This window comes from Pteronotus mesoamericanus, unplaced genomic scaffold (assembly GCF_021234165.1).
Source record: "Pteronotus mesoamericanus isolate MK-2021 breed Mesoamerican mustached bat unplaced genomic scaffold, CSHL_Meso_final contig_90, whole genome shotgun sequence".
Lineage (NCBI taxonomy): Eukaryota > Metazoa > Chordata > Mammalia > Chiroptera > Mormoopidae > Pteronotus > Pteronotus mesoamericanus.
Window position 1 is genome coordinate 42,731,867 of NW_026555277.1, and position 8,194 is coordinate 42,740,060.

Genomic DNA, 8,194 nt, shown 5'->3' on the forward strand with positions numbered 1-8,194 from the left:
AAAAACTCATAAGGCTCTGATTATTTTTTTTATTTGAGGTCAATGGTTCTAGATTGGAAAAAAAGAAATCCAAGCACTAGTAACAACAGAATTGCTATACTTTGTCCCTAAGTGATACAAGGAAAAATTCAAAACCTTGCAAAAACACATATATACTTTGTAGAATTAAAACTTAATTTGCTTCTAATCTTCCTTCTAACATCCCTAAAAGACTGACTAAATCTTTAGATTCTTCGCCTCTCCAATTTACATTCCCTGAATTTCAGTTTTCTTTTCTCAAATTTTATTTCAGGTTCCTTTCTTCACATATATAATAGCTAACTGAACCATTTTACATGACAAGCATAGGGTATATTCAGATAATATTTACAAATAAAAGTCAGGAATGAAATAAAATACTGATATACCCACATAAGTTACGCAAGGACTAGTTGTTAAGTAATAAGAAATTTCAAGACAAGTAACAATTAAGTGGTTTAAAAAAAAATACATCTTCTGACTTATAAGGAAGGCAAGGAAGATCTCATATGATCACAGTGAACATATATTTATCTTGAGATGGATTATACTTGTCATTAAAAATTTACTTCCTGATGATTTATTATGTGATACACCTAGGGTAAATTATCTCTGTCTTTTTAGTCCCTTGCATAAAGCAAGTAGCTAAAAAAAAAAAAAGAAAGAAAAGTTAGTTCTTTTTTTAACACATCCATAAGTTGCACAACAAACTTTTATTAGCATTTATGGGTAATTAAAAAAATAACCACAATAAATACCCAATCAAGACAGAAAGACTTCTATAATGAACCATGGGATAAAAGTGGAAAAAAAAAAATTTATTAGGAGAAAGTTATTTTCTACTGTAGACATGGTCAGATTTAAAGCTCTATAATGGAAAAGTACCAAAGCTCCTATGAGTGCCTATCACAGCTTACAGTTCTCAGAGAGAAAAGAGGAAAAGATCCATACTGTGACAGAGGATTCTATTTGCCAATATCCCAATCTTCCCTTCCTCCTCAATAACAAAAACTCAATTTTATTCAGGGCAACCATGCCTCCAGCTACATTTTCCTGCTTCCCTGGTAACCTAAGCTTTGGTTCAGGACATCTCCCTAAAGGGAGAAAAACCTCCTTTGTCTTTGCCTTGCTGCTTGGAACTTGGCTGTGACGGTTAGAGCTCTGGCAGCTATCTTGGACTACAAGGGCCACACCTTACAGATAGCAGAGCAGAGAACTAAAAAGAAGCTCAGATTCCTGATGACTTTATGAAGCTACCATACCTATCCAAGGCTGCCTACTTTAAGAATTATTTCAACTGAGAAAATAAATACTGTGTGTTTAACCTATCATTAAGGTTTTTTTTTTCTTTCTTACCTAATTACTTACCTTTAGATAGGGTAAGAATTTTTATCTCCTTTTTACAGATGAGGTAACTGAGATCCAGAGAGGTAAGATGACTTGCACAATATCAAATTAATAAGGAGTTGGGTCTTGGCTCCAAGCTCAATGCTTTTTCACTAAAAACTGACTCTTAATGGGTTCTAAATGTAAAAAAAAAAAAAAAAACATTAAATAGAAACATAAATATAGGCCTATTATAGTGGTAATGGAACATGACAGTGTATAAATTTGTCACATCCTGTGAAAAAAGTACCAAGTTTTTATGATGTGGAAGAAGACTAAATTATATCATATTCCAGTAGTGAGGGGAGAGAGATATATTAAATAAACAGAATCAAAAACCAGAATGGACAAAGATATTGATTGTTGTGCCCAGGTTTTACCGTTGCTCCCTTTTTAAATAAATAAGAATTCCAGTTAAAAGCTTATTTTGTTCAACAATAAGACCTCAAGATATAGGGTAAGTTTTCCCATTAAATCCTTTTTTTTTTTAAGATTTAATTTATTTTTACAGAGAGGGGAAGGGAGGGAGAAAGAGAGGGAGAGAAACATCAATGTGTGAGAAATACATTGATCAGTTGCTTCTCACATGCCCCCAACCCGGGATCTGGCCTGCAACCCAGGAATGTGCCCTAGCTAGGAATCGAATCGACGATCTTTTTGTTTGCAATCTGGTACTCGATCCACTGAGCCGCACCAGCCAGGGCCCACTAAATCCTTAAGCAGAATCTTTCCTCATCCTTACCACCACTTTTAAAATTAACCTTGGCACCCTGACTGGGTGGCTCAGTTGGTTGAAGAGTTGTCCCCATACACCTAAAGGAGGTTATAGGTTCAGTTCCAGGTTGGGGCATGTATAGGAAACAACCAATGGATGAATATCTCTCTCTCTCCTCTCTCTCTCTCTCTCTCTCCATCCCCCTTCCTCTCTCTAAAACCAATAAAAAAAACTCCTGGGCAAGGATACAAAAAATTAACCGTGCCCCCAGTGTCAGTCACAGAGATTAGTAATAAAGCAAAGCATCTCAAATACATTTTGAAACCCCACTACCTAACCATAAAATACAAGGCAGTTAGCTCATGTGCAAACTCACTGGTGAACATAATCAATTACCAATATGCCTAAGCAAGCTGTGAGAAAATAAGCAAATAAAATACCTTCAAATTTTAAGAACAGATATACTTCTTTCCTTTTATTGTATATTTAACATAAAAATAGTAAGAGAGTGACTGTATGCATGTTATATGTAGGAAAGGCATATGACTTTTATTAACACAGCATGGTCAGAAATAAACACCAGATTGAATCCTAACCACACTTATTTACTTGAACCTTTCTTGCTTTTCTGAGTCTCAATTTTCCTGCCTATAAAATTAAACAAATACTCTTCATAAATTTTTGATTAGATGAAAATATGAATAAATACAATGTGAGTAGCATGGTGCATGGCAATAGCAAATGCTCGATAAATAGTAATGCCCTTCCTATCTTGAAAATGAAATAGCTATAATATTGAAATAATGAAAATCTGTTCTGTAAACACCCAAAGTTAAAAAGCAATAAACCAGTTTGACATACAATCTTTAAATGTTTTTTTAGTAGCTTTAAAAAAAATCTTTACTTGAGGATATGATTTTATTGATCTTTTATTGATTTGAGAGAGAAAAACATCAGTTGGCTGCCTCCCATACATGCCCTGACCACAGATGGAACCCACAACCTAGGTATGTGCCCTGACCCAGAAGGGAACTCGCAACCTTTTGGTATATGGGACAACACTCCAACCAACTGAGCAACTTGGCCATCCAATGTCAATGAATAAATGACATTTTATTCAGGGCCACATTAGAGCTCTCCTCTGGGCATTGCCACAACCAAAGTCCTGACGCAGCTATAGGCCAATGAAAAGAATACATCTAACCAAAGAGGAACATAGCCTCTTCCATTCTGGCATTAAAACAGAGCTTTTGCAAGATGCCCAGGTTTCTTTCTCCAAGGCATTGCCCTGAGCTAAGAAACATGGGTTGCTTCTTCTTACTGTCAATGTCATAATTCTAACAGTAAAAGGGGGAGAGGGGGGAAATAATGGCTTCCTGAGTTTCTCAATTGCAGAGGTGACAAGAACAACTGGTAACCTGATACTCAAGTCCATTTTTCCCTTTGAAAATGAGAGTCAATGGGAATGTAAGGTTCAAAACAAAAATACCAGCTGAGCTGAACTTCAAACCTTCCCTGCAACAAGACATCAGTATAGATGTTAGTGTTTCTGATGGCCATATCTGTAGAAAAGGACATCAATCAAGAAAACCAGTACATGGCCTTTTTTTCCCACTTAACAATCAGTTACAGTATCCTTGATAATAGGCTTATGAAAAGTAGATACTGTTGCTCATTTGCATCACTCAATAAACAAATTTATTAAAATTACAAGGTCTTCATTATTTACACATACTTCAGATAACTGAAATATAATAAGTCAAAAAGCTCTGCCAAAAATACAATAGAAGCATGCAACTACTTTCTCAATTTTCCTTAGATTGCTTTGAAATTTTTAAATCAGAGAATTCTGGGACCAGAAATAATTTTAGGGGTAGTTTAGTTCAGACCCTACTTTTATAAAAGTTTATAAAACACAGGGAAGTTAACTGATTTGGCCAAGATCATTTGGTAGAGCGAGGATTAGAATCTGGCCATCGAATTCTAATTAAGTATACTTTTCACCGTATCATGGTGGGGTTTGTTGTTTTGTTTTGTTTTAAGATTTTATTTATTTATTTTTAGAGAGGAGAAGGGAGGGAGAACGAGAGGAAGAGAAACATCAGTGCATGGTTGCCTCTCGCGTACCCCCCACTGCAGGGGACCTGGTCTGCAACCCAGGCATGTGCCCTAGACTGGGAATCAAACTGGTGACCCTTCGGTTCACAGGCTGGCACTCAGTCCACTGAGCCACATCAGCCAGGGCCATGGTCAGTTTTTTTTAAGGTTTGTTTTTTTCTTTTTTAATTTTAGAGTGAAAATATTAAAGTGACTGAGGTTTTTCCTTTTCTAATAAATTATTTAAAATAGTTAGGAGCCTGCTTTTTTTAAGTCTATAAACTTAAACAAGTTGCAAGTATTAAACATAAAAATAACAAATTTCCCCTTTATAGACCTTCAATTATTTAGAAAAAGTTAATAATCTATCATGCTAAATATAGTCATCTTAATTACTCACAATACTTAAAAGATTATCTACGTTAAGGATTATTTTAAACACATTTTAAAATCCCACACTTGTTTCCTCCAGCTACCCAATACAAGGGTATTTTGCATACCTAAGTCATCCAAAGTGTCCTTAAAAAGTTGAGAGCAATTTAAATATTATTCTAAATAATACAAAATTGGTTTAGTACAGAAATATACATTATCCCAAAGCAAAAAGACACTGTTGTTAATCATGTTATGGATATTCTATATTAATGCTCATAATAAATAACTAGTGTTTTGAAAGGCACCCTCATTGCCTTAATTGTGCATTACATTTTAACTAGTCTTTGAAGATCACAAACTTGACAAAAAGCATATGGAATGGATATAAACAAAATGTGTGATATGAATAATAACTATCTCAAGGAAATCAGACAAAGGTAAACACAACATGGACTCGACCCTTGCAAGATCAGTAAAATTAGGATAGATGCTAGAGAACAGCATGAGTAACCACAAGGAGACAGAAATAAATTTTTCACTCATACTACAAAGCTGGACCAGATCATGGAGAATTTAAAGACCAAAATGAGAAATACAAGTTTAATGTTCACCCTAATAACAAGAGTGGTGGTATTTGAGATTTCACTTCTAATTCTAAATGTCCATGTTTTTTTTTTTTTAATTCTCAACCCTATTAACTGAGCAATGTTTATCAAAACATTTGTTCAACATTTGTTGAACTTGTTCAAATTTTATAAAGCAAAAACTCACACTCGGCTTAAATGAGTATGAATCCTGAGACAATTTCTTTGAAGGGCAAGATGCTGGAATCTGGATATTGCCTGACTCCATTCAACCGAATTGACCAGGGAAAGCCTTAAGAAATAAATAATTTATATACGTTGTAAAATAAACTATAGACATTCCAAACTAAATCTGTAATTCCGTTGGTAATGTTACTTTAATAATTCCTTAAAGCAACAGTCTTCATCAATTCTAAATCCACAATCTCCTTAAAACAAACCTATCAGAAATATTGGCATTTAAACTTGCTCTCCCTCTACATTTTTTAAAATTGTATCAATTTATTTGTGCCAAACTGACTACAACAGCCAGGAAGCAAGATCTCAAATGTTGTAGTCCTTCCCGTTTTTTTAAACAAGGTATTTATCATCTGGTGTTCATATTCACCCATGGATTTAAGAGCCTTAATAAAAGGCACAGATGGCAGGCAGCACTTATTCATTCAATTGTGTAAAACGGACATTATCCAATTTGAGTTTAGTAGGCAGCACCAGCCACAACAAACACATTTGCTCACTGAGTTACCAGATGTAAATAGATGAGCTCTTTAGGTTTCTCATCCTGAAATCGAAAGAGCTCACCGTCATGCTCAATGATTTGTTACTTTAGGGAAAACGATAACACAATTGACACGAACTTTCTCTTCTCAGTGTCAGGGGTTGCCAGCTTAACAGAATGGGCAAAGAATAGGATTCAAGGGCCAAGCCTTGTTTGGCAGGGCGGGGGGGAGGTAAGCATCAGCCGAGAATTGGTGAGTACACCCTCCTCAACAGTTGGCACCTCCCTTACCCATAGACTTGCCAAAGCCAGGCTGTAACCCCACCTGGGTCTCTCGGTTCTGCATTCACCCCTGCCAGCTCCTCGCCTAGAGCCAGTCATCCTCATCGACCTCAGAGAATGCTTGGGTGCTCTGCAGCGAGTAGAGCGGTGGAAAGGACCGCCCCCGCCCCCTCGGGATCGAGCTGGAAGCCCCCTCCCGCACATGCCCTCCCACATTACAGCCCCAGCCTTGCTCACTGCCGTGGCAAAACAGGCGAAGATCTAAGACTTATCTCAGGACCCGCCCCAGCCTCCCGCGGTACTGATTTGCACCCACCTCGAGGTCACCAGCCTCACCTAGCCCTGGTTTCGACGCGCGAGGTTCCGCCAGCCGAACGCCTGCAGCGCCTGCAGGACACAGACCTGTCTAGCCAGCTCCCAATTCTCTGTTCAGCTCGGTACTCTTGCCCACCATGCGCTCCCGCCTCCTCGCTGCCATGGCGACATCCCCCGCCCTCAGGAAGCCGCTGATTGGTTAGACTGGTATCGCGGAAGGCACTCATTGGCGAGAGCGAGGACGAGCCTGAGCTGGAGGCGGGCGGCTTGGTGCGCTGCGAAAGGGCCCCGGGGAGGCTGAGCCAAGAGGGACGTGGCGCTCTGCTACTCCAGCGGGGAAGCCGCGCCTCTTCCTTCTTCGGCTTTCAGGAGCAAGATTTGGGCGGGTGGGGTGCCGTTCCCGGGAGCGGGCCTCCCTTGGTAGCTGGCCCGCGCTGACAGCGCCCAAACCGATCAGAGACAGGCTGTCAGGCCCATTTTCGCCCACAGGCCTCTTTTAGGCGAACCACCCAAACCTCCACCCCACCCGCCCCCTTTATGCCCTCGACCACTGTGGCTTGACAGCTTTTGGAATTAAGGCAGAGACGCCTTCCACTTCTTTCGCACCCACCTGCGGACATATCTCTTATCTTTGCACCCTCCCCCCTCATAGAACTCAGAAATCTACTCCACAACCCTCACTTTAAAGATGGGGAAACTGAGGCTCAAAGATATACGTTGCTCAAGGGTTAGAGAAACTTTCAGAGCCCTGAGGCTGGTTTCAAAGCTTAAGTCTGCTAAGTAATAGCACCCCTCTGAGCCTTAGTTTTCTCTTGTGAACTGGTATCATCTATTTCACAGTTGTTAGTGAAGATTACATGAGATAACATTCCAGGAAAACCAGTGCAGAACCTGTTGAATGTGTTAACAATGGTAGCTTCTCAACAAGAAGTAACAGAGGGCAGTAGCTCTGCACGGATTTGGAACCAGATGCCTGTGTTCGCAAACCAATTCTGTACCTCAGTTTCCTTGTCTCTAATATGGGGATTAAAATACCACCCTCCTCAGGCCTGACAGGTGTGGCTCAGTTGGTTGAGCATCATCCTGCAAACCAAAAGGTCACTGGCTCCACTCCCGAACAGGGCACATCCCTGAATTGTGTCAGTGTTCCCAGTTGGGGCACGTGCAAACGGCAGCCAGTGGATGTTTCTCTCCTTCCTTTCTTCTCTCTCTATAAATAAATCTTTAAAATACCAGCCTGCTCACCCTGGCTGGCATGGCTCAGTTGGCTGGAGTGTCATCCTGTACACCTCGCCAATATGAAACCGGAAAAGCCGGCTTCCCGGCTGCCTGTCACCCACCAGACCCAATAAACAGAGACAGGGATTGAATCTTTATGTGTGCTTTATTCAGATGGCCGCGATCTGAGAGAACGGCCGGTTTGTACCCTAATGGACAGTCCTGCATTTCCTTGCAAGCCGGCCTTTTTATAACAGAGAAGAAATTGTGGTGAGGGGTTTGGAATTCAGGGAAAATTAGATTTTAAAAAACTGCAGCATTCTCACCCTGGGCAGTCGGTCACAAAGTGGTGGATATCTCCAACTGTGCCCAAGCAGTCTAGTCCTCTTTAGTTGCCTAACTTAGTTTTACCCCAGGTAGCCGTCTGTCCCTCCCAGGAGCACAATGGCGGAACAATAGTGTCTTGAGGAGCGCAAAGATCAATCG

General features: G+C 40.0%; 1 protein-coding gene across 6 annotated transcripts in view; it reads right to left on the bottom strand.

Moving 5' to 3' along the window:
• NUCB2 (nucleobindin 2) overlaps window positions 1-6,640 on the bottom strand; it is a 48,880-nt gene extending 42,240 nt beyond the window's left edge. For 3 of the 6 annotated variants that reach the window (XM_054586031.1, XM_054586030.1, XM_054586034.1), the window contains exons 1-2: window positions 6,492-6,617; window positions 1,387-1,541 (exon numbers count right to left, since the gene is read on the bottom strand). The gene's annotated coding sequence lies outside the window, so the exon portion shown is untranslated. Of the gene's footprint in view, window positions 1-1,386; window positions 1,542-6,491 lie in introns of all 6 variants that reach the window. The other 3 variants (XM_054586029.1, XM_054586028.1, XM_054586033.1) reach the window with 3 other exon arrangements.
• Between the last annotated feature and the right edge of the window lie 1,554 nt (window positions 6,641-8,194).